General features: G+C 35.2%; 1 protein-coding gene across 2 annotated transcripts in view; it reads left to right on the top strand.

Moving 5' to 3' along the window:
* The window catches only part of LOC121738562, a 160,894-nt gene that overhangs the window by 47,407 nt on the left and 87,735 nt on the right, over positions 1 to 25,752 (top strand). Inside the window, exon 2 of one of the 2 annotated variants that reach the window (XM_042130715.1) lies at positions 7,175 to 7,222. The exons of the other annotated variant lie outside the window; for it this stretch is intronic. The gene's annotated coding sequence lies outside the window, so the exon portion shown is untranslated. The remainder of the gene's footprint in view (positions 1 to 7,174; positions 7,223 to 25,752) is intronic. 2 annotated transcript variants of the gene reach the window in all.

Genomic DNA, 25,752 nt, shown 5'->3' with positions numbered 1-25,752 from the left:
GCAGAGTTCAGGGAGACGGTCCGATATATGCTTTGCAGATCTTCATATTAAAGGTTGACATCTAACGGTCGCACTTAAAGACATTGTCGATTGATAACTTCAATTTAATGAAAAATTTGACAGATAATCTATGGAGCTTATGCAAATTTGTTTATTTAATTACAGTTAAGAGCCCATATGACCCTAACTTGACTACATACATTAACCTAGATCTCAAAATCTGTAAGATCTAGAAAACTGATTTTTTGACTCAAGTAACTTCAGTTCATAAAGATTAAATGCTCAAGACGAAAACACGATTACTCAAAAAATGCTCGATAGTTTCTTTTTTACAAAAAACCTTGTTTTAGACACATTTTTGCTTGGATCTTCAAAGTTTGCTGTCTTTTCTTTAATATCTAAAAAGGCATTGATAAAACCTAAATTTGCTCAAAATACTTTTTTCATAATCATTATAGTTCGTCTTTTATTTAAGTAAAACTAACTCGGCGATGATTCCGCGCCGTTCTTTTTCACCTGGCATATGAAAAACGGGCGTGAGTGTGAAGAGAGAAGGACGATGTTTGATTTTTAGAGTCAGGTGAGCTCTTAAGTAATTAATATTCATCTCTGAGTGCGGCAGATAGATTGTTATCTAGTTTTTATGTGTGTGTGTCAGACGCTTCGTGTTTTCTTCTTTCATTTAACTTTTAAAACAAAAAAGCAAAATCAGCTATCTGTTTAATATAACACACAAACAGACACAAGTTTTAGTTGACCTGTTGTCATTAAGGGTTAAATTCCAAAAGTAAAGTACCTTTTCGAATATCTTTCTATCGCACATTTGGTAAAAAAGAAAATTTTCTGTCATTTTCCGTCAAGCTATGCCCATATGGCAATGACGTCACATCGGTCAGCCATCGTGCTAATAGAAAGCACGTGAAAACGAATGAATTTGGTTAAGCAGTTAGAGGAAAGCGCAGTTCGTTCACATTTGTACTGCTTTTGGAAAATGGACCTTACGTTGTTTGGAATAGGGCTTAAAAATCGTGTACATTGTGTGTATGTTTGTTAATCCTTATCGAGAAATGAAAATATTAAACCTATTGTAACTTTGAAAGAGAAAAGTGAAAGTGAAAAATTTGTTTAAAATAAGGAGATAACTTTGGAGATACGCAACTATGCCCGCGCAATTAGGTAATTTCTCGGAAAAACTGAATTCTCCCACAAAAATAGCCTGGTCCTTTCCCATGGTCTACTCTAGTTCGGTGCCAACTGCCAAGTATTACATCAAAATCGACGTAGTGGTTCGTGAAATTAGCGTGTTCAAAGAAACCTTCAGCTTTATAATATAACTAGATGACGCCCGCAACTCCGTTACGCCAAAACTCGTTTATCGTGCGGGAACCGTACATTTTTCCGGGACAAAAAGTTTATCCTATCTCCTTTCCCGGGACTCAAAGTATCTCCATGCCAAATTTCAGCAAAATCGGTTCAGTGGTTTGGGCGTGAAGAGGTAACAGACAGACAGACAGACAGACGGACAGACAGACAGACACACTTTCGCATTTTTAATATTAGTATGGATTGTGCAGATTTTAAAATTAGGTACTCTGTAAAGATTAATTGAATTTTCTAGCAATTATCAACGTTTATATAAATAATTTTCCAGATCAGATATTCATACAAATTCTTTAGCGTTTTCGTATACAATTATCCTTCTGTCTCGTAAACGACTATCCCGATCTTGTTGTACTTTATATATTATATTATATGTTCATGCTTTATACAATAATTGTAATATTGTAAGAACTCTTTGATTCCACATTAATACAATAAATATTATTCTTTTCTATTCTATTTCTGGGACATTGCCTAGATAACATTATACTTCCTAGCTGCAGTTCCGGTTAGCAATTGCAATATTATATTTAGAACTTAACGGAAGGTCTAATGAAGGTCATTTTGTCATGCTTTTGACCTTTGACAATGAGACTGTGTCATTTGTCATTAGTCATTACTATTATTAAGGGCCCCCGAGAAGATCAAACGGTTTGATTCAAACCGTACCTGTTTGATGCAACCGTTTGATTTCGGTTTGAATGGTTTGTCAAACGACACTGCGCAGTTTCATTTAATACGCGCTGTCGTGTACACGTCTTGTGATGCAGAAGATGCTCTAGAGTCTAGACTCTATTCTAGAACGGGGATCGCGTTTTTCATATCTTATGTTTATAACGTTATTGTCCTGCGTCAGAAGAGAAAAAAAAAAAACAAAACGACTTTGGTCCAAATTAATGGTATGGCCTATCGACTAAAATAATATCGTCTTACCCACGAATATCTACAGAAAGTGCTAGAAACTACAGCTTCTTTTTTTTCTTCTTCAGAATCCAGCACTAAACTAAGCGGGTTTGATCAAACACGTCGGAACACGATCAAACGGCGCGTCAAATACAACGAAAATATGAAATTTCATCAAACAAGCTTCAAACACGTAAATGTTTGACAAACCGTTCAAACTAGCTTTGTAAACGATCAAATCAGTTTGAGTCAAACCAAAATTTACGTGTTTGAGTCAAACCGTTTGATCGTCTTCGGGACCCTTTAAATAACGCTTGTTTTTCGACAGGCAGCCAACTACAACACAATTTTTAACTTTTTTAGGTTGCACTTTGGTGATATTAATGTTCACTTCTTTGTAATATTCTTTCCTTCTATCTGCCGCATAAAAATTGAAAATCTATTCACTATTGTGTCTGCGATACCCGATACCCACGATGGAGGTGTTAAATGAAGAGTTTAAGAACTGATAATTTATGGGCCTTTATGTTAAAATATACATTTATAAACAGTTTCTAGTTATTAATTTTCGTCTGCGGCAATTAGACTACGAGTACTTTTAATTTTACGAACTTCAACGTGGGCACATATTACATATTATAGTTTACGTATAAAAATACTAATTATTGTATTAATAATTACGCACGCATCAAAAGAGCATTGCTCTTGTCGATTTCTAATTAATTGATGATGCATATAAACACTCGTAATTAGCTTAAGTGTTATGTTAATGAACATAACTCATTCAACATGCAAAATATGTAGAGAACTTCATCATATTGTGTTCATGCCAGACCGATGATCGGTTTTAAGGTTTTTTGGCTGTTGTTTATTGCTTTTGATTGGCGTGAAACAGCTAATCAATATAAGGATAAACTCTTCTCAAAAAACTTCAAAAAGTAGGCATAGGTGAAATTCGCCTAGCCCCGATAAATAATATCCTTTGAGCTTCTTCAGGAACCAAGTCTATGCTAAATAGGTTATACTGATTCCTATTTCCTATAGGTTATACTAAATAGGTTTAGCGGCTTAGTAATTTAAATTTTAAACCAAGTACATCCAAATTTCCTACTCCTCGGATTGCATAAAATTATCATTTTTCGCGGGTGGATGTAAAGTATCTGTAGGTAGTAATAATTGACAAGGGCTAAGAAGCTAAGTACACTTTGTAATTAACGTACTATAGACGAGGGCTAACACGCTATAAGTATACGTAACTATTGAAGCCTTATGCTAAGTTCATTGACCCACAATATTTACCCATGTCGAAAGCGGCCGGTTCGGGAACTGTGGTTCATACTAATGAGCTGATTTACATCATTTTAGATGTAGCTTTATGAAGTGTTAGTTCCCCTGGTAAATAGAGAAGGGATAACTTATACAGGTGTAGCAAAGTAACATAATTATATTATGAGGATGGAATTATAGCTATACGAGTAAGCGTCTCTCCCCCCCTGGTGAGATTTCGTGAGATTTTATTCAATCCCCCCACCCCCAAATGTCACGTGATGATGATCTGTCTTGACTAGACGTAACCCGACTAAATTACGTATTATCTATCTAAATTACATACTATGAATTTACTGACGGTAAATAAATATGTCCTTAATTTCGTATCCTAAAATTAATTAAACTAAGTATGTAATATATGAATGTGATATTGCGTTCGTTAGTGGTGACGAGAGGAGGTAACGTTTTGCTAATTAAGTCTCTACTTAATATTCATTTGTGGTTGCAATTATGAGTTGTACTGTATTTGATTTTGGGTCTTTTTATAGTTCCCTATCCATCCCTAAAATGGGATAAAATTACTAAGACATCGCCATGGGCGTACCCAGGTTCTGGGCCAGAGGGGGGGGCAAATTACCAAGGTTCTGGTGCCAGGGGGGGCAAATTACCCAGGTTCTCGGCCAGGGGAGGGGGGGGGGGGGGCAAATCAGATTTTTCATAAGCTAGGTGTTTTATAAAGAATAAAAAATTAATAATTTTTAGTTGTAAAAATATTATATTGCAAACTAATGGCAAAATTCATTTTCTTAATTTTTAATTTTATAGATAAAAGTACTAGATAATATACTTAGACGTCAACATGATCCAGGGGGGGCAGCTGCCCCCCCCTGCCCCCCCCCCCCCTCGGTACGCCCATGGTCACATCGCTGAAAAGTAAGAAATAATTAACATTCAAGGGAGAGTGCGCCCATTCGGTCTAACTTCGGCTGATGATCTACTGTATAATACATGATACATCCAAGTCATCCATACTAATATTATAAATGCGAAAGTGTGTCTGTCTGTTACCGCTTCCCGCCCAAACCGCTGAACCGATTTTGCTGTAACTTGGTACGGAGATATTTTGAGTCCCGGCCCCCGGGAAAGGATAAGGGATAATGCTTATCCCGGTAAAACTGTTACTGTATACAGTTACCGCGCAATAAACGACTTTTGGCGCAACAGTTACGGGCATCATCTTGTATTTAATCTGTCTGAACTATTGATATATTATAAGGAAGTAGATAATGCGATGTACCGTTAGTTAAGAGCTAGAAATTCATCAAGCGGACCGATCGAATGATCCCAGACTAGACAGATAACCATAAAAGACCTAGATAACTAATGGTGGTAATTTAAATAGAGCCGCAAGGATCATCCGTCTCATTTATTGAAAACAGTATGTTTCCGTATTGAAATTAACATTGTAATTATTTTATGTAATAATATAATGTCTCTAATTATAAGATGCAAAACGCGTTTAATTACTTGTCTCTGTGTTGAGCTAGTTAATAAAAAAAAAAACATTACCAAGCGATAATACTGCCGCAGTCAGAGACGAATTTTGATTACAAGATATTGACTTAAGCTCTATAATATTAACATTTGTTATATTATTCATTTAATTACAGTTAAGTAATTAATATTCGTCTCTGAGTGTGTCTGTAAAACAACATATTTATACTGTGCTTATATCGATTTACTTTTATCAACAACAATTTCACTTTCGAATTGCATTTGTGTAGACAATACATAATACATTAAACTGTATATATGTTTATAGTTGATAGATACAGTTGCGTAGACAAGTGCTTCGTATTCTACGCACGTTCAATAGAGTTCAACGCCTTGGCATCTCGTGAGCCGAGAATCGAGGGACCACGTTTAAGAGGAGTCCACACCGCCGTTTTTCCATACAAACGTTGTCCCCTGTTTCCTCCCTGGATAATGCCAGTAGAGTTATGATTTTTTTCCTGAATATGTATGGCCACCATTAGCATGTCCCTATGTTTTCTTTTTTTTCATAATTTAATTATTAAAAAAGATAAGAACGTTCAAAAACCCAAAAAATGGCCAGATTTTCCTCTGTGTTCAAACACCCAGAAAACAAAACTGGCTAAAATATACAAAAAATAAATAAAACATAGGAACACAGCTCAAGCCTTGCTTTAATTCTTAATGAAACAATTACTTAAATCGGTTAAGTTTTGGAGAAGGAATCAGCGGACAACTAATCGAAGATTTTCTGTTCTTTTATTATAACTTTTGTCGTGTTGTCTCTATCGCGCTCTGCGGTGGGAGACTTGAGATTGGTGAGACAGCAATACATTTTCAAATACCTATTTTCAATTTCTCTCGCCCCTGGTGTATCCTCTTAACCGACAAAAACTAAACAGGGGCAACGATTTTGACAGCTTGAATGTTTGTCCCACTGCAACATAGGGCCTAAGCTCTGATTTTTATTGTAAGGCGTGAGTGTTAGTTATATTATGTTATGCCTTCTTATTATAACCAAATAGTAAATACTATTTTGCTAATAGTTGCTGTTTAATGCTTCCTATTTACTTATTTTATTAGACGATGCTCGCAATTTTTTTATGCAACTATTTGTTTATCGTATCAAAAGATGCCATCAAAGAGTTTCGTGGTTTGTTACCGCTCTTGAGCCTGCCAACAATGGACCAACGCTCGTTTGAAAAAAAAAAACAAAGCTGCTTTATAGTTACAATAAAATGGTACAATCAGGGTACTACGAGTTCATTCTTTCACCGGATCTTGTGCTAATTATTTTCCAACATAATTGATTTTATTATCGGAAACGTTCTTTTGTTCGAATTTGAACTGTATCACGTCGTGTTTGAGTCGAGAATCGATCGATTTTGGCGGATCCGATGGACCAGTCTGATCGCCTCTTACTTTCGTTAATTTCACTTTCTGTTACGTATCAAAATACCGAGTTGCGTGACACCAGATGGTAGCCCAAAAACTGGGTTTCAGGGTTTGGGGGTAGGTACAGTCTCCCAAAATTGGGATCTCCTTAAATATGAGATATAGAGCCTTTAAAAACTCAGATTGGGAGGTAGAGTGTCCCAAAAGTTAGTTTCGGGCTTATAGCCTTTAAAAGCTACGTTTGGAAATAAAGCGTCTCAAAACTACGTTTGGAGGTAGAGCCTCTCAATACTATGTTTGGAGGTAGAGCCTCCCAAAACTACTTTTCCAGGTAAAGCCTCCTAAACAACGTTTGGAAGTAGACTTCTTCAAACGCTTGGGAGTAGAGCCTCATAAAACTACCTTTGGAAGTAGACTCGGTGGGTGGGGCTCGACAATGCGGTTGGGGGTAGAGTGTCCCTAATCTACATTGCCCTTTCTCGACAGTCAAGGTGTTACCATGCCGAAGTTTCGTCAAAATCGTTTCAGCGCCAAAAGAGGTCACAGACAAAATACTAAGAAAATGTCTGTTGTATATTGCGTAATAATCAGAAACTCATAGTAACAACATTGAGTATTGAGTAACCTCTCAGTTTGATTACTTTAATTGGTGGCTTCGAGAGAACAATTATTTTAATTTATCTTTTTGTTGCAGGTATTGTGCTACTGGACTATTGATATACTATGGCAGGTGTTACGCAAGGTAATGTGATAAAACTACTATTTGAATTGTTAATGTATAGCAAAATGGCTAACAAACTGTTTGTCTTTACAAAATTATAATATGATATTTGATACTAGATGACCCGTGAACAACGCTAGCGATACAAACTTTACTAATATTTTTTAAATCAGCAGTTCTCAAAATTTTTAGTGACGGAACCCTTTAATGCTTCGTTACCATGCTTGCCAAGGCTTGACCAGCGTCCACAAGCACAAGCGTGTAAAGAGAGTGCTGGGCTTGCGTGAGCTTATGGACGCTTGCTACTATTATTCGTAGGACGTTTGTATCCGATCCGGTGTAGTGTCGGTTTTTGGATACAGATCAAAGGACGCATTCGCAATCGTGTAAGCGACTTCCAAATGCCAAGCGAAATTTGTGGAATCTTGTGTGCACGCAGCATAAAAATATTGTTTTGTCCTTGAATGAATTGTCACCATGTGTCTGATGACATTTCTAAAAACAATGTATTTCTAAAAACAATGTAGTTTTTTGTTGTCGGAGCCAACAACAAAAAACTTCAAAGGTGGTAAGAAGTTCAAACAAAAATTTTATAGCACCCTCTACTGTTTATACACTGATAGTAAAAGCTTGTTACAAGCCTTAACTAAATAATACACGAATAAAAAACGAAAGATAAAGTTAAAATATGTTTCCGTTGTTAGAGGTTTATTTAACTTCTGCAAACAGTTTAAAATGTTGTCGGAAATGGCATAAGTGGCTGTAGCAACCTCCAACTTATAATAGGGACTAACTGGATAAGGGTTTTTGCCCGTGTAAATAAAGAATAATCCCGCAAAAATAGCCTATGTCTTTCCCCGTGGTCTATTCTATAAATGTGCCAAATAACACAAAAATCGGCCCAGTATTTCGTGAGATTAGCGCTTTCAAACTGAAAAACTGTTCCGCTTTATAAGTGAAGATTGAATTGACGATACGCCCATTCAAGCAAATGACCGGTCCACTCTCCAAAAACGTACATAAAATGCATTCAAACGTCCGTTTGGACGGAAGCCGGCTATGTTTGTATTGCATTAGTTTGGAAAGTCTTCTAACCGGCTGCTCCGTCAATGCACAAGATAAAGCTTATAGTAGAGATTTAATGATATTTAACTTTAATTTAATGAAGTCAATGACGTAAATTCCATCCATATTTCTGTCACGCTCATCATTAAATTGAAGTTAACTATTCATTAAATGTTTGAGTGAGGCCGTTAGAATAGTAATAGTGAGAGCTATAATAAAAGCTAAAGTTATTACTTAGCTCGTTTAAAATTATTGTAGTGCAAATTATTCGGGCGCGAGACTCGCTGCCAATTTTGTAATCTGTTATTAAGTTAATGAGGGTACATTTGAAACTTCGACACGGGCGCATCACGTATTGCATTTTCATAATCTACGCTTAAAAGTTCAAAGGCACATCTCACATTATCGCTGGAATTTCCACTTTAATAGCACAACTTACGGTTGAAATTGCTATGCGAAATGTGCTAAACACTTAAAAGTATCGATAATGATGATCGATGGCTAAATTGCATTCGTGCTCATCGTTAGAATCAGTGCATAAATTAGTTTAATAACCGTTTGTGTTCTAAATTCGAAACTTCACATTTTCAACTTTGCAGGATTCGAAGTAGCAGGCTTTGGCACAAATGGAAATTAGAAAAAAAAACATGGCAGTCACACACTCAAACAGCAAAAAAGTGTTTGTGTTTTAAATTTGAAATTTTACTTTTAGGGATTTGAAATGTCAAACTTTGGCACATGCCAATAAAAAAAACAAAAACCTACCGAATAAAAAAGTTAAATGTAAAAATTGGCGCCACATTGAATCATTGAATCGTGTAAAAATTGTAGACGGATGGTGAAAAATATATTATGCTGACCTTTTGCACGTAGCGAGCTCAATTCGTGCCAATGTCAAATGTTATGTATATGTAAACCTACATGAAATAACTCAAATCGATACGAAATTTTACCTTTTAAGCGATAATGTGAAAGCTTGTAAGTTTACGTAAAACTTCATGGTCATGAAGTTATTGGTTCAACTTATTAAAAGGAAAAACTTTGATAACAATCGAAATAATTTATAAATAGAATTTTGATTTTCGAATGTAAACGACAACAAAAGCTGAGGTTATAAGAACCCTCTAAAAGGTTAAATAAATATTCTTTTTAACTGGTTAGAAGTAAGGTTGTTTAGGTATAAATATCACATGATAAAGTGACATGTCGAAACTTTATTAATACACGGCGAGCAAGTTTTGATACTAACCGGTTTTTCGTCATGTGATTTTACATTTTGTGGTTAGAATAATATTATTTTTTTCAATAAAAAACATGCTTTTGCCATAAAGACTTGCCAGCCTTTAATTTTTTGCTTCTTTGCATGAAACTTGCATGCGCATGTGTCAAGACATTTGGCCGAGACCTTATTAGTTACGTAAGAAATACCTGTTACAACTTACAAGTACATAGCGAAAGTAGTCTTGAGCTGTGACCTTATGAATTTCTCTTCATACTTTTCGCACTCCCTTTTGCTATTCACGAAGATGACGTTTCAAATGTTCTTTCTTCAAGATTATATATAATAAAATAAAATCCATAATATTATACTTACCCATAACACGCAAATTTTCAAGTTGGATGGTTACTTTTTACAGAAACCAATACCTTTATTTAATTATATTCTTAAATTTGAAGTCAAAACTATTTTACTATCTGCATGCGAATTCTGTTCAGAAAAGTAAAAATTCATCTAGGCTAAGAAACATTTAATAATCTGAGCATAATTACAACTCACTGGCATTTAACACAAAAAATAAAAAATAAAAATGTTCTAATTTCAAACGGTTCCAAAATGGCGCTGGAACCTTGGGTTATCGGAGCGTTTCTCCGTTTGTATAGGTGTTATACAACATGGAGATTCCTCGGATACTTATGGTATTTCATTATCCGCGTTTTGTTTGCTGTTCTGGCTGTTATAAATTCTGTATAAGTATTTTTTGTTTAAAGACGGTCCCTGGCTTTGTAGATTAACTTCTGTAAGCTATTTTACTTCAGATTCTTATTGGTATGTAGTCACGAATATTAAACATAATTAAATATTCTATGCGGCAGTTTGAGTGGAAGTTTCATGGTGGTATAGCTCGATCTTGCAGCCTTTTGCGGCGCATTTTAACGGTAAAAACTCCGCCAAGATCACGCACGTAAAAAAATTAAATGACGCTTCCGTTTCACGTTTTTTTTAGTCAATTAAGCAACGGATACGTCAATCTAAGATTTACATAATACTTAATCACCTCATCAGGGTGTCCGTATAAAATTCAATAATTTAACACTTTCTACTGCGTTTTCTTTTTTATCTGTTTACGTTAATTTAATTGTATCAACAAAGTGTTTCATGGTGCGACAATTCTGCGATTGTTTAGAAAGCGTTTCTCCACGCGCCAATGGGTGCATTTTTATTTGAACAACACATTTTTGGTTGTCTCTGAAGGTCGATCTGAGGCTTTAGTTTCAATATTTAGTAATCTTTGGTGTTGGTATTCTCACGTCGTTTCCAAAGTTAATATTTCCAAACTTAATAATATTTGGTTCTCTTGCTATTTTTTTTTTATGAAATAAGGGGGCAAACGAGCAAACGGGTCTGATGGAAAGCAACTTCCGTCGCCCATGGACACTCGCAGCATCAGAAGAGCTGCAGGTGCGTTGCCGGCCTTTTAAGAGGGAATAGGGTAATAGGGGAGGGTAGGGAAGGGAAGGGAAGGGAAAAGTTGAGGGTAGGGAAGGGAATAGGGTAGGGGTTAGGAGATTGGGCCTCCGGTAAACTCACTCACTCGGCGAAATCACAGCGCAAGCGCTGTTTCACGCCGGTTTTCTGTGAGAACGTGGTATTTATCCGGTCGAGCCGGCCCATTCGTGCCGAAGCATGGCTCTCCCACGTATAAATTATTTATTACGTATAAACTATTTCATTTATGATCTTACTTGATTGTATTTTTCAAGGAAAAATCTACAATTTTGATGCAAAACACGATGATTTACAACTTAAATGACTTTTAAACATTACGTGCAATTTGAGAATTTTTATTTTGCCAAGAAAGTTAAGTTTTCCGAGTTATAATTTAACTGGTAAAATCGTGCACGGTTAATTTGTGAGTTACCGCTAACTTGTTTGTTATGGTTATATTTGCGAAGGACCCGAATTTGCCTGACAGTTATATAGCGGGATATAGTTCGGAGAATTATTATGGTGGTTAAAATTTAAGCATATTTTAGTGTATGCGCAATATGGTTCATTTTTTTGGAAATTTTATTTCATTGTTTGCTTATTTTACTATTGTCTAGCACTAGTTTGTGTGCATATAGCTATTGTCACTTTCAATTAATTTGGGCGTATATTTGAAGGCGTGATTGAATGAAGTGGGTAAGTTACAATTTTAGAATCTTAGTTTTATCGCATAATTTTTTTTTATAATTTTCCCGGGCCTAAGGTTGCCTTAGGACCGGCATTTTATTTTTGAAATAAAAAAATGTTGATTTTTAGGATTATGTACTCAAAGGGTAAAAACGGGACCCTATTTACTAAGACTTCGTTGTCCGTCTGTCCATCTGTATATCTCCAGGCTATAACTCAAGAACGGTAATAGCTAGAGAGTTGAAATGTTCACAGATTGTGTATATGTGTTGCCGCTATAATGAAAAATACTAAAAACAAAATAAAATGAATATTTAATATTTATTCCCATACAACAAACGTGATTTTTTTGGCCTTTTTTGCTCTATATCAATAATAGCAATAGGTAGGTACTTGAATTTTGCACACAATCCTTAGTTTTATGTGTACTTTAATATTTAATAATATTATCTCCCCTACAAAAAACACAAATTTTGGAAGTAGATTTTCAGATAGAGTACAAAATTTCATCAAAATCGGCCAAGCCGTTATAGGTTTAAAATATTTTGACAGGCAGTGGACGCAAGTCGCGTCCATCCTATGCAGGAACAAATATAACTTTTTTGCAGGAACAAATATTATTTGACCCGGTGACAAAATCGTATTTATTGTACCACAAGCTATCTAAACAGTTTACTGTAAACTCAAATCGATTCTCCTAACCGTTGGTATTTTATCAGTATGCGTGCAAATGCCATGTACCAACTCCCGCCCGCTCCCAAATGTCAAAATCGTGATTTTTGTTAGCGTTTCGCAAACCATGGCTGCAAGTTGTGCAAAGCTACTTGTAAAAGCAAGGGCTACGATAATGGAGATAAAAGTAGAATAACATTTCACTAATGTTGGACAACTAAGTAAAAGAGGTTTGCCAAGCGACGATTGCTTGCTGAATCAGAAAGAAGAATAAAGAAGGAAAGAGAATTACTGTATAATAGGTACTATCAGAGAAGTCGATTTATAGGCAGATTGGCGGACCTTCGTATTTGGTCGCGTTACGACTTACGTCAAAACTATCCGTCAGATCACAGCTAACACTGATTTGACAAAATCCGACCAATTAACGTAGGTCCGTGAACTGCCTAAGAATTAATTTCTTCGATGGTACTATTTTAATCAAAAATAGAGCACTTACTGAGCTATAGAGATAAGTTTCTTAAAAGTAAAATAAGACCTGTTCCAAAATCCTTTCATTTCTGATCTAAAATACTTAGCAAGTCCTTCGTATCGTCCCAAATCTTAATATTAAGTGTCGAGAGTCGAGACTAAACAAAAAAGTTTTATGGTAACACTAACGTCATAGACAACTAATTATTAATCTGTGTTTAGTTATTTAACTAATTACTAGGTAGCCGTAACTTTAAGGTCATCGTTTACATGTAAGGTTTATTGTTATTAAATTAATTACATCCTGAACTATATCTTGATGATCTTTCGTTAAAAATCCTTCTTACTATGGCTAAAACTTTGGTTTTATCTAACGCTCTCCTACTCCGTACTTGGGCTAACCATATTATTTATCTAAATATTATAATATAATTAAGAACGAATTTGTATCTTTATTGCCTCTGTATAACATAAATAACATATCTACAGCCGTTACCGTACGGAATTATGTTAAGATTGCTCTCCGCTGCGCTTGCTCAAGTACGGAACCAAAGGTAATTTTGTGTTGCAACAAATCTGTATTTACATGTAGATCGAGCAGTTTCGATAAGTATAGCTAATATGCAAAGAATACGGCCTTGATATGATCCGGATAAGACAATGGGAGAATTAGTAGAGCAAAACGATAGATACTGAACTAGTGGGTAGTATGACCCTGTTAGACATTTCTTCCGCGACGCGAGGTCGAGCGTGACCGAAGCGAATTCTTCATTCGTTCCAACTGTCCAATTACATCTGAACCGTATGCCAATACTCCAATTTAAAGATCATTTCATTCGGCATAACCGAAGCGACTAAAGACAAAAGGCTGCCGCTCCGGATACAACCGTATAGCGCACGGTTCAACCTGATTTGGTCACTTTTTAGACCATGAAACAGCTATTGGCATCAAATTGTCTCGTAATTTAGTTTCCATCGGCAGGGTTGGTCTATTTTGCAAGTTGCGAGCCCATTTTCTATGCCTATAATATGTTTCCATTAAAAGCGCATTAGCGGGGCCGTTCGGAGTCTACGCGCTACTTGTCACTGACCCAGAATTTGGGCATTTTCCCCCACTTAGGAAATAAGTTGCAAATTACCTGTAGTATCATCAATATTATGAGCGTCAAGCTATTGCGATGCGAAATTTTTGGAGTTGCATTACGCGAATGTGATTTTATGTGATGTGATTTATGCGTTGCCAATTTACCTACGTGTCTGGTGTTTTCCCGACAGTTTTGTTATATATTGTTAACGACATAATATGCCACTCTATCTAAAAAGGACTAATCCTATTCTTCCTAATAGTATTTGAATCTTATAATATAATTTGATACTTAAAGGTGTCGAAAAGGATAAAGACAAGACGCACTCACAAATAAATTATTTTCAATATTCAATGATGGGTTTTCTTCATTTCAACATGAACATCTGGTTAATGAAGACGTGACTACAGTCGCGCCAAATTTAGATTCAAATATGTCACTTAGAATACCTCACTCCATCGAGCACCATTCATTAAATTCGTCTCTTTCGTCGTATTTAGACCGTTTTAGTCATTATACAGTGCTCTGCCCGCATGAGGTGTGTGAACTATGTCCTAATTCCTCGCTCAAAGGGATTCTTGCGCATTTTCCCCCACTTTGGAAATAAGTTGCAAATTACCTGTAGTATCATCAATATTATCAGCGTCAAGCTATTGCGATGCGAAATTTTTGGAGTTGCATTACGCGAATGTGATTTTATGTGATGTGATTTATGCGTTGCGAATTTACCTACGTGTCTGGTGTTTTCCCGACAGTTTTGCTATATATTGTTAACGACATAATATGCCACTCTATCTAAAAAGGACTAATCCTATTCGTCCTAATAGTATTTGAATCTTATAATATAATTTGATACTTAAAGGTGTCGAAAAGGATAAAGACAAGACGCACTCACAAATAAATTATTTTCAATATTCAATGATGGGTTTTCTTCATTTCAACATGAAGATCTGGTTAATGAAGACGTGACTACAGTCGCGCCAAATTTAGATTCAAATATGTCACTTAGAATACCTCACTCCATCGAGCACCATTCATTAAATTCGTCTCTTTCGTCGTATTTAGACCGTTTTAGTCATTATACAGTGCTCTGCCCGCATGAGGTGTGTGAACTATGTCCTAATTCCTCGCTCAAAGGGATTCTTGCGCTTTGAACGTACACCGATTAATGTTGTAATAACATTGCACTTCCATCAGAAATTATATCTTATGAGTTTTGATATTACTTTAATTGGACCAAAGTTACTTTCCTCTTACTTTCCTTTTTTTCAATTATATTTAAGCAACATTTTATCCTGATACAAACTTTGATGTATTTTATGTAATTTGACACCTGCTGCAGTGTTTGCAAGAGCTGCAGAAGCTGCTAAAGACAAAAGGCTGCCGCTCCGGATGCAACCGTACAGCGCACGGTTCAACCTGATTTGGTCACTTTTTAGACCATGAAACAGCTATTGGCATCAAATTGTCTCGTAATTTAGTTTCCATCGGCAGGGTTGGTCTATTTTGCAAGTTGCGACCCCATTTTCTATGCCTATAATATGTTTCCATTAAAAGCGCATTAGCGGGGCCGTTCGGAGTCTACGCGCTACTTGTCACTGACCCAGAATTTGGGCATTTTCCCCCACTTTGGAAATAAGTTGCAAATTACCTGTAGTATCATCAATATTATCAGCGTCAAGCTATTGCGATGCGAAATTTTTGGAGTTGCATTACGCGAATGTGATTTTATGTGATGTGATTTATGCGTTGCGAATTTACCTACGTGTCTGGTGTTTTCCCGACAGTTTTGCTATATATTGTTAACGACATAATATGCCACTCTATCTAAAAAGGACTAATCCTATTCGTCCTAATAGTATTTGAATCTTATAATATAATTTGATACTTAAAGGTGTCGAAAAGGATAAAGACAAGACGCACTCACAAATAAATTATTTTCAATATTCAATGATGGGTTTTCTTCATTTCAACATGAACATCTGGTTAATGAAGACGTGACTACAGTCGCGCCAAATTTAGATTCAAATATGTCACTTAGAATACCTCACTCCATCGAGGACCATTCATTAAATTCGTCTCTTTCGTCGTATTTAGACCGTTTTAGTCATTATACAGTGCTCTGCCCGCATGAGGTGTGTGAACTATGTCCTAATTCCTCGCTCAAAGGGATTCTTGCGCATTTTCCCCCACTTTGGAAATAAGTTGCAAATTACCTGTAGTATCATCAATATTATCAGAGTCAAGCTATTGCGATGCGAAATTTTTGGAGTTGCATTACGCGAATGTGATTTTATGTGATGTGATTTATGCGTTGCCAATTTACCTACGTGTCTGGTGTTTTCCCGACAGTTTTGCTATATATTGTTAACGACATAATATGCCACTCTATCTAAAAAGGACTAATCCTATTCTTCTTAATAGTATTTGAATCTTATAATATAATTTGATACTTAAAGGTGTCGAAAAGGATAAAGACAAGACGCACTCACAAATAAATTATTTTCAATATTCAATGATGGGTTTTCTTCATTTCAACATGAACATCTGGTTAATGAAGACGTGACTACAGTCGTGCCAAATTTAGATTCAAATAATATGTCACTTAAAATACCTCACTCCATCGAGCAAAATTAATTAAATTCGTCTCTTTCGTCGTATTTAGACCGTTTTAGTCATTATACAGTGCTCTGCCCGCATGAGGTGTGTGAACTATGTCCTAATTCCTCGCTCAAAGGGATTCTTGCGCTTTGAACGTACACCGATTAATGTTGTAATAACAATGCACTTCCATCAGAAATTATATCTTATGAGTTTTGATATTACTTTAATTGGACCAAAGTTACTTTCCTCTTACTTTCCTTTTTTTTAATTATATTTAAGCAACATTTTATCCTGATACAAACTTTGATGTATTTTATGTAATTTGACACCTGCTGCAGTGTTTGCAAGAGCTGCAGAAGCTGCTAAAGACAAAAGGCTGCCTCTCCGGATGCAACCGTACAGCGCACGGTTCAACCTGATTTGGTCACTTTTTAGACCATGAAACAGCTATTGGCATCAAATTGTCTCGTAATTTAGTTTCCATCGGCAGGGTTGGTCTATTTTGCAAGTTGCGACCCCATTTTCTATGCCTATAATATGTTTCCATTAAAAGCGCATTAGCGGGGCCGTTCGGAGTCTACGCGCTACTTGTCACTGACCCAGAATTTGGGCATTTTCCCCCACTTTGAAAATAAGTTGCAAATTACCTGTAGTATCATCAATATTATCAGCGTCAAGCTATTGCGATGCGAAATTTTTGGAGTTGCATTACGCGAATGTGATTTTATGTGATGTGATTTATGCGTTGCCAATTTATCTACGTGTCTGGTGTTTTCCCGACAGTTTTGCTATATATTGTTAACGACATAATATGCCACTCTATCTAAAAAGGACTAATCCTATTCGTCCTAATAGTATTTGAATCTTATAATATAATTTGATACTTAAAGGTGTCGAAAAGGATAAAGACAAAGCGCACTCACAAATAAATTATTTTCAATATTCAATGATAGGTTTTCTTCATTTCAACATGAACATCTTGTTAATGAAGACGTGACTACAGTCGCGCCAAATTTAGATTCAAATAATATGTTACTTAAAATACCTCACTCCATCGAGCAAAATTCATTAAATTCGTCTCTTTCGTCGTATTTAGACCGTTTTAGTCATTATACAGTGCTCTGCCCGCATGAGGTGTGTGAACTATGTCCTAATTCCTCGCTCAAAGGGATTCTTGCGCTTTGAACGTACACCGATTAATGTTGTAATAACATTGCACTTCCATCAGAAATTATATCTTATGAGTTTTGATATTACTTTAATTGGACCAAAGTTACTTTCCTCTTACTTTCCTTTTTTTCAATTATATTTGAGCAACATTTTATCCTGATACAAACTTTGATGTATTTTATGTAATTTGACACCTGCTGCAGTGTTTGCAAGAGCTATTATGCTTTTAAATACTGAGCATATTAAGCTTTTAAGATTTTCCACTGAGGCGGCAAATATGTGGCCCTCCAAAAGACTCCAAGACTTTCAGGAGGCGAAGGCATTATCATTGTTCGTTATGAGTGGATTCCAAAGTATCTCCAAAATTTCAGCAAAATCGGTTCAGTGGTTTGGGTGTGAAGAGGTAACAGACATACAGACACACTTTCGCATTTATAATATTAGTATAGATGGATTTTATAGCTCTCATTCGCCATAATTCGAACTGTAACAGTTACAACTGCGGAAACCCATTAAAATGGTTCATCTGCTGATTTGAATGTTGATGATACAAGTGACCTGTTTCCTGTAATCTATGTAATGACTTATTTATGGTATAGCAGGAAGGTGCACCTGATGGTAAGTGATGCGAGAGATTGCGATTTGAAGCCCTCTGAATAGCCTAAGATAAACGGTTTATAACTTTCATCCTTCAATAAATAGTTTGGAACATGATAGTACCTATACCAATTACCAAAATGATTTGTTCGTTTTAATAACCAGCGGACAATTAAGACGCTTCTAATGATAATATGTCATTTGTCTTTTGATAAGTAGTTTAGAAGTTACGAGGGAACAGATGAATATACATAAATACATACATACATACATAGCCTGTCAAAATCATAACCCTCCTTTTGCTTTGCCCTAGTCGGGTAAAAAAATGTACACCATCTGCATTTAAGTAAAAAATGTCTTATGACCAGTTACCAGAGTTTTTTTGACAGCAATTATTTATTTATCTATTCATATTGAATACATAATATTTTAATTGCCAAAGTGTCTCTGTCTATATCGTCTTGACGCCCAAACCGCTGAACCGAATTTGCTGTTTGTAATGGAGATTCTTTGAGACCCGGAAAAGGAAATGGGATAATTCTTATCCCGGAAAAATTTACAGTCCCGCGCGACAAGAGAATTTTGACACAACGGAAAATTGCAGGCGTCGTCCAGTAAATTATGTTTCTCAAATACTATATCTGAAACAGGAGCCAAACATCATACTTTATATCTATTATATTTTAGTATCATTATACCTGCTCATTCACTTCATATAACTTTTCAAAGAAACTCCCGCGTTTACGCAATTCGAAAATTGCAAGTGCGTCTTATAAATATTTTAATGCCCATATTCCCTTGCGCACTTTATGTTCGTACAAGGACCATACGTCGTAACCGGCCATATGTGGCTAACGTAATGTCGATCTTAACGGCTTCGCCTGTATTATCATATTCAGTGATGTCAAATGTCAGTCGCCATTTTATGTGATTTTATATTGCTGAACGTGGGAGCATATTGAATTGGATATTTTCTTCCTGTTAATAACTACTCTATAATATTGACTTCTATTATGTGAAAGATTGCCTGATTTATAAACTACCAGGCATTGCTCGCAACTTTATCTCTTTACTCGTAAACAGCTGAACCGATTTTAATGAAATTTGGTATTCACATTCATAAAGTCAGAACACCCGAGGAAAGATTTATAAAGTGGAAAAATTTACGTTTAAATATGGTGGATTTACCAATACCATTAAACTATATTATATACGTATAGTCTGTCAAGAAAGTTATGACAGGCTGGAAATTTTTTAAATGAAATAAAAATATGAGAACTTTATTAATTTGAGATAAAAATGTGCAAAATGATAATATTTAAAATGTAATAAGTGTTCTCTGTAAAAATACACCATAAAAGCGTGATTACGTTTAAAAAAAAATCCCGCCTGTCATGACTTTCTTGACGGACTATACGTTAATTTTGTAGACGTACTGTTAGAGCCATAGAACAGTTAGAAGATAGGCCTACGTAATTTCAAATTTGTTTTGGGGTTTGTCTTTTGACACACCTAACATTAACATGACCCGACCAAATTATATGTATCCACCACGAATAAATTCTGAGTACATTATTCTGTCAATTGTTAGTTCAACAGTCAACTGCTTTATCTCGTAATGAATGAAATGATGAATGGTGCACACAATAGATGTTACAGTTTAAATATTATAAATGATGTAAATTATTCAACCAGCGTAACACTCCCACGTAAAAGCGAAAGCCTAATTAAATGTGCTCAAAAATGACGCAACAATGATGGTGAGTGTTTATAATCTTATTTACACCATTGTGAAGGTCTGGGAATGCTGTGATCACGACAGAGACTTTCATCTTTCTCACTTTTGTTACAGTGTAATCTATAGAAATCTATGAATTGACTTTAGGGCTACTGAAATGAATTAATGCTGTGAAATCGCTTTTATGGAACTAAAACGTCACTAGGCCTTTCTTTGGGCGATAAGATAAAAACGGTTTAAAGTATTGCGTAATACATAAAGCAAGCAACAGAAGTTTTGGGCTTGGCAACATTTTTCTTAGCGGAAAGTAGCGGTGTTAATTACAGTACGAGTTGCATTTATCACGAAAGAGTTGTCAGTTCTCTAAACACTTTCATTTATGTGTTTATCTTGTCAACAATAAATTCTATCATAATAACGGGCTAACGGGAAAATGTTATTTATGCCCTTGATTTAGTACTACGAGACATGAATTATTTGAATATAAAACAAATAAAATCGAGTGTATTTGAATGGATGGACTTGTATTCCAAATGTTACGAGTATCTATGACGAATGAGTATCAAATGGGTGTTGAAATACGGCTATTTAGCTTCTTTTTTGGGAGTCACCCAAGGCTGACTTTTTTCACTTCTTCACTTCTTTTTGAATTAGTTGATATTACGAATCTTACTCAGAAAGAATTGTAGACCACTGTACAAGCACAGCTTGTGGTCATACTAAGTGACATTTTGCACAGAATGACGTAGTTTAATGCGAATCGTGACTTCAAACGCCTCGAATTCATCGAGTAGTCAAGCCTTTTTTCCTTCGAAGATCTTTTCCAGAAATGTTGTTTTTAAAATGAATGCATTTTTTTTCTAATAATTGCCATAATAATAAAAAAAATGATTATATCAAGACATACGTAAAACAAAACTTAACGAAAAATTTATCTGCTTCTTCTTATATATAAAATTCTCGTGTCAGAATGTTAGGCCGCGTACTCCTCTGAAACGGCTTTACTGATTTTAACCAAATTTTATATGCATATTCAGTGGGTCTGAGAATCGACTACTGGGCACTTTTTATATTGATAAGTGCATTTGTTGAATAAATAATAGTAAATTATTACAACTCGAGACTGACGGCGACCATTGTTTGTGCGACGGGATAGCGATGGACGTTGCCATGGTGACATACTTATTTAGTCACTTCAATAAAATAATATGGGCGAAATACTTTATATGGCAAAGAAACGTTTGCCGGGACAGCTATTAATATAATAAAAGCCAACACTCCAATGATTACAATATGAAAGCTATATCCTTAATTACCGATAGCCTGTCAATCGCTGCAGTAGTAAGAAAGTTATTTATGGACTATAGGTTTCTCCTATCATACGTCGACGCACGCGATTCTATTGATGTAATATATCTTCCGATCAGACAGATGAATTGTCTTTAGTATCCGATGAGGTATTTAGGTGAAGAACAATGCATAGGAAGTATGTAATGAATCTCATAGAAATTGATGACTATAGGCAGAATTATTGTCAGGGAAATACCATTTATAGTGAGACACAATAAGATCAGTTCAAGAATTTATAGAAAAAGCTAAGAATCGATTGCTATAGTGTTACACTAAACCGCTGTTATAAATCTAGCTCAAAGATTAGAAGATAAAACTATCGAGCCTCGATCTTTCAAGATAAGTTATATTGATAAAGATAAATAAAAGCTAACTGAAACCATTGAAATCGGCTCAGACTTACTTTCACAAATTGTATCATTATGTTACAGTTTCAAATACTAATATGTGTGCTGCATACAGAAGTAATTAAAGACAATGAGATGTCTACGCTCACGTATGTTTTATTTTTACGTTTACTATCTTTTTTTTGTGCAAAGCTTATGTAAGAAACTTAATAATTCTCTGAGCTATCTCTGATGAGGAAGTTCTGTGAAGTATAATTTCGTTCTATCAGGATGTTCCTTCCTTTCCAAGGGATAAACCTTGTATGTTAATTTCCCAGTTTTAAGGTTTCCAGTGTCAGGTGTTTCAACATCTGCTATCACATGACTCACACTTTGGTTTATATTTTTATACGGTTCGCTGTTGAGGGTCTCGTAAACACCTTTCGTAACAGCTGTTAACTAGTTCAAGGCTATAACTTAAAACTTAAGGTTTTTTTTATATAAAGTCGACAACTGCGTATATAATTTTAGCATATAGATATGTTATAGTATTAATTAAAATTGAATCTGTAGGTATATGTGTGTGAGCGCTAATCTCGAGAACGGCTGATCCGATTTCACCAATTCTTTTTTTATTGTCTTTGTTAATGTTACGGAGAGTATCTCCATAGATATGACGACCGCTATTTGGTGGTAGGCACCATTAGCATCAACGTTCTGAAAGTATTTGTTACAAATCTATTCGGAAATAAAACAATTTTTATTTTTTATTTATTTGTATATAAAGTGATTTGAATCATAATAATAATTGTTATGATTCAAATTTTATTAATAATTGAATTTAAGTTTTGTCAAAAGGCAAGAAGATGCGATAATTAGATTTCACCTTCTTTTAGTATTGTAAGTTCTAGTAAACTTTTAATATTTATTATTTTGCTTCTCTATTATCACATTGCCAACCTTGATAACTCCAGCTCGATTCAATAAAAAGTCGTGTTCATAGTAACAAAGAATTGTTCTAATGGTTTAAATTATGAATCTGATACTATATTAGAAGGAAGTGTTATGCACCAAGGTGACCTACCTCTCACTGCGATGCGGCACACCCAATACATATACTAGATACTTTTATTTGTTTGTTACTGGTCCTTATGATTAAAGGAATGAATCCTTTAAACAAGCTTACTTTAATTTTGGATTAATGGATAATTAAAACCTTTCATTATATAGCTATCATGTAAAATAAATTTGTAATGTTGATTCTGCCAGATAATCTCCAAATAATATTTTATACGTCAAACGCATTCTTATTGGCGAGACTCCATAAATCTGTTGCTCTACGTTTATTTGACGACAACGAGAATGCTAATTAAGTATTAACCATAGGATCTGGACTGGATGACTGAAGCAAAATCGGTGTCAATATTTCCAAGATACTATTATACAGCCAAAGTAATAAGATACCACGAGTTATTGTACTAGTAGATAGCTAAAGAGAAAATATCAAATGTATCCTCGGATCTCCATTGACATGTAAAACTGAACTGGGCCGCTCAAATGGGCCAGTAACGGTAACCCGAGCAACCGATACAGTTCTCTAGTTATTTCTCTTGGAACGGGAAGTGTTAATTGGACGTCCGACTTAACCTTTAAATCCTCTATTATTTGCATTTGGCCTAAAATTTCTTAGCTGGGAAAACATTCAGGATGAAATTATTCAAATGTTTTGAATATCCCCATCCTGAATATTTCAAGGCCAACAATTTTCAACAGTTGCTATTTTTTTTTAAATAAATAAATAGCAACTGTTGAAAATCGCGGTAGGAAATTCTCTCATTTTGCAAATTTTAATTTTTACCATCACACTGCATCATTGGCAGAATTATAACCATGATCGTTGCAGTTCTTGACATGGACCATTAATTCGTCTTTGTAATCACATCTTTTTTATACATGGAGCTCCATTGACAGATATCTCACATTTAAATGCGGTTTGACCCATACTCTCAATGAATTTTCTCAAGTATTCAATCGTATCTAGTCCAGCGATTGTTCCGCTAGTTGTGCCTCGAATCTTCGCGGCTTTCGACTGTGAATTATTGCTTTAAGTCATTTCATGGATTTGTGCGCCACGATGGAGCAATTTGAAAGCTTTAGCGTATCTAATCATTTCTATTGTGTTTATTTCTTTTTATCTCTGTGTGATCTTTTATCTTTTGAGAACGTTGGTAGGACTGTTATAGTTCAAATAAACAATATTAAATTAGTCTCTCGATAGATAGCCGCATCTATCTTTGAGCCGGTTTTTAAAGGCATCAGAGTATTGAAATTGAATTTGCAGTTCCTAAACTATGTTTCGGTAGTACTTCCTTACACTGAGGATTAACGTCCAAAATCCTCACGGTCTTTGTGCTAGTCCTCCATGATGATGCTCACTTGGGCCAGCCAACAAATTAATGGCAGGGCTAGTAATGACCGCGAACGATTTGGATCTAACATTTAGGTTGGAGCTTGGGCTAAGCTAGATTGAATTTCACGCGGGAAATAATGGCACAGTGGAGGCAATTATTGATGTTAGTGGTTTAATGATAACGGGACTTGGCAATGCCAGTGCGGCTAGTCCACTGAATGGACGAAAGCTGGCATTTAATTGTTTATGAATTATTTATTGGGCATTTGTGGATTGTATTCCTATCAATACAGATCAACGTTGACAATAAGTTGAGTTTTCTCTTGAGCTATATTCTTGTTGGTATATTTTTAAGACAGCTTTTTCTTATGGCAACGTTACTTATTTAAATAAAAATATTTCTTGTACAATGAATATAATTATTCAAATACTGTAATTCTATTTAAAACGAAAATCAATTTTATAGCATCTCCGATCACAAATTGTGTACTTAGTTGTTATGCAAATAAAATTTGATATTCCAATCAAAGCAATTAGAACGAGTCAAAGTTGAGATCATTAATAATGATGACTGCCATTTTACTTCTGTGCATTAATTGGATTTGGGTCGTAATATTAATTGAGAAGGTGAAGGTTATTTCGACATTATCAGCAGACTTTTGTTTCTTTTAAAACCTTTTATTGTTTATTTTAATATTTCGTCATATATGTTAGCGGTAAAATAATATAGTTATTAGCTAGTTATTAGGTATACCTTTATTGTTATAATATATTTTTGTGCTTGCGCTATTGAATTTTGTCAATAGCGGATTTCAAGAGTTGTGATAACTTACAATCTACCTACATTTGGGTAGGATGTTGTGATTTAGGTCATGACGTTTTATCGTATATGTATTCATGTATATTGTATAGCCTTCAATTTAAGGCTACAACTTTAAATAATTAAAAATGATAAACCATTGAACAAAGTTTTGCCCGTGAAATAATCTTAAAATTCATTTAACCTTGTAAATTTACCCTTTGCACACCCTTTTTGCTAGTAAGTACGTATTTGCGGTTAGTTTAAGTCAAGCGATATAATAAGTGAATTGCATAAATCTGAGAACACTACTGCCACTTCATTCCCATTAAAAAGGTCAGACTAATTCTACTTGTGTATTAATATAACAATTGGAATTAGTTTTGCTGTTAGAAGTGATTGAAATACTATGTTGGTTGAAACTGTGACATTTTTTACTGTACTTAAGATGATACGTTTTCTAATCAATTGACAAGAAAGAGAGGAATTGATAGTTCCAAATTCCAATATTATTTTCAGATTTTAATTGGCAACGATTTTTCATGATATCACAATACCTAATTTTTATGTTTCGTTTGACAACATCCTACGAGGGTTTTTCCATTCTAAACGAATATTGCAGCTATTTTATCAAAGTTGTAGACAATCCTGCGTCAGGCTTTTCGTATATTGGAAGCCTTTTGGGGTCAAACAATGGCACGCGACCATCACGACCCACAATACAGCTGTAGCAGGCTGTAGCCTGTAAGTGACAGTTCATTCATACACGCTCTAGTAAGCCACAGGTAACATTCGACACAATACAAGATTTACTTTCCTCTATTTGTTGCCTGTCATTATTTCAATGCAGTGGTTTGAAGCACCAATGAT

The sequence above is a fragment of the Aricia agestis genome, chromosome Z, assembly GCF_905147365.1.
Source record: "Aricia agestis chromosome Z, ilAriAges1.1, whole genome shotgun sequence".
Lineage (NCBI taxonomy): Eukaryota > Metazoa > Arthropoda > Insecta > Lepidoptera > Lycaenidae > Aricia > Aricia agestis.
Note: the sequence above shows the minus strand (reverse complement) of the source record. Positions and strands in the feature narration are given on the sequence as shown.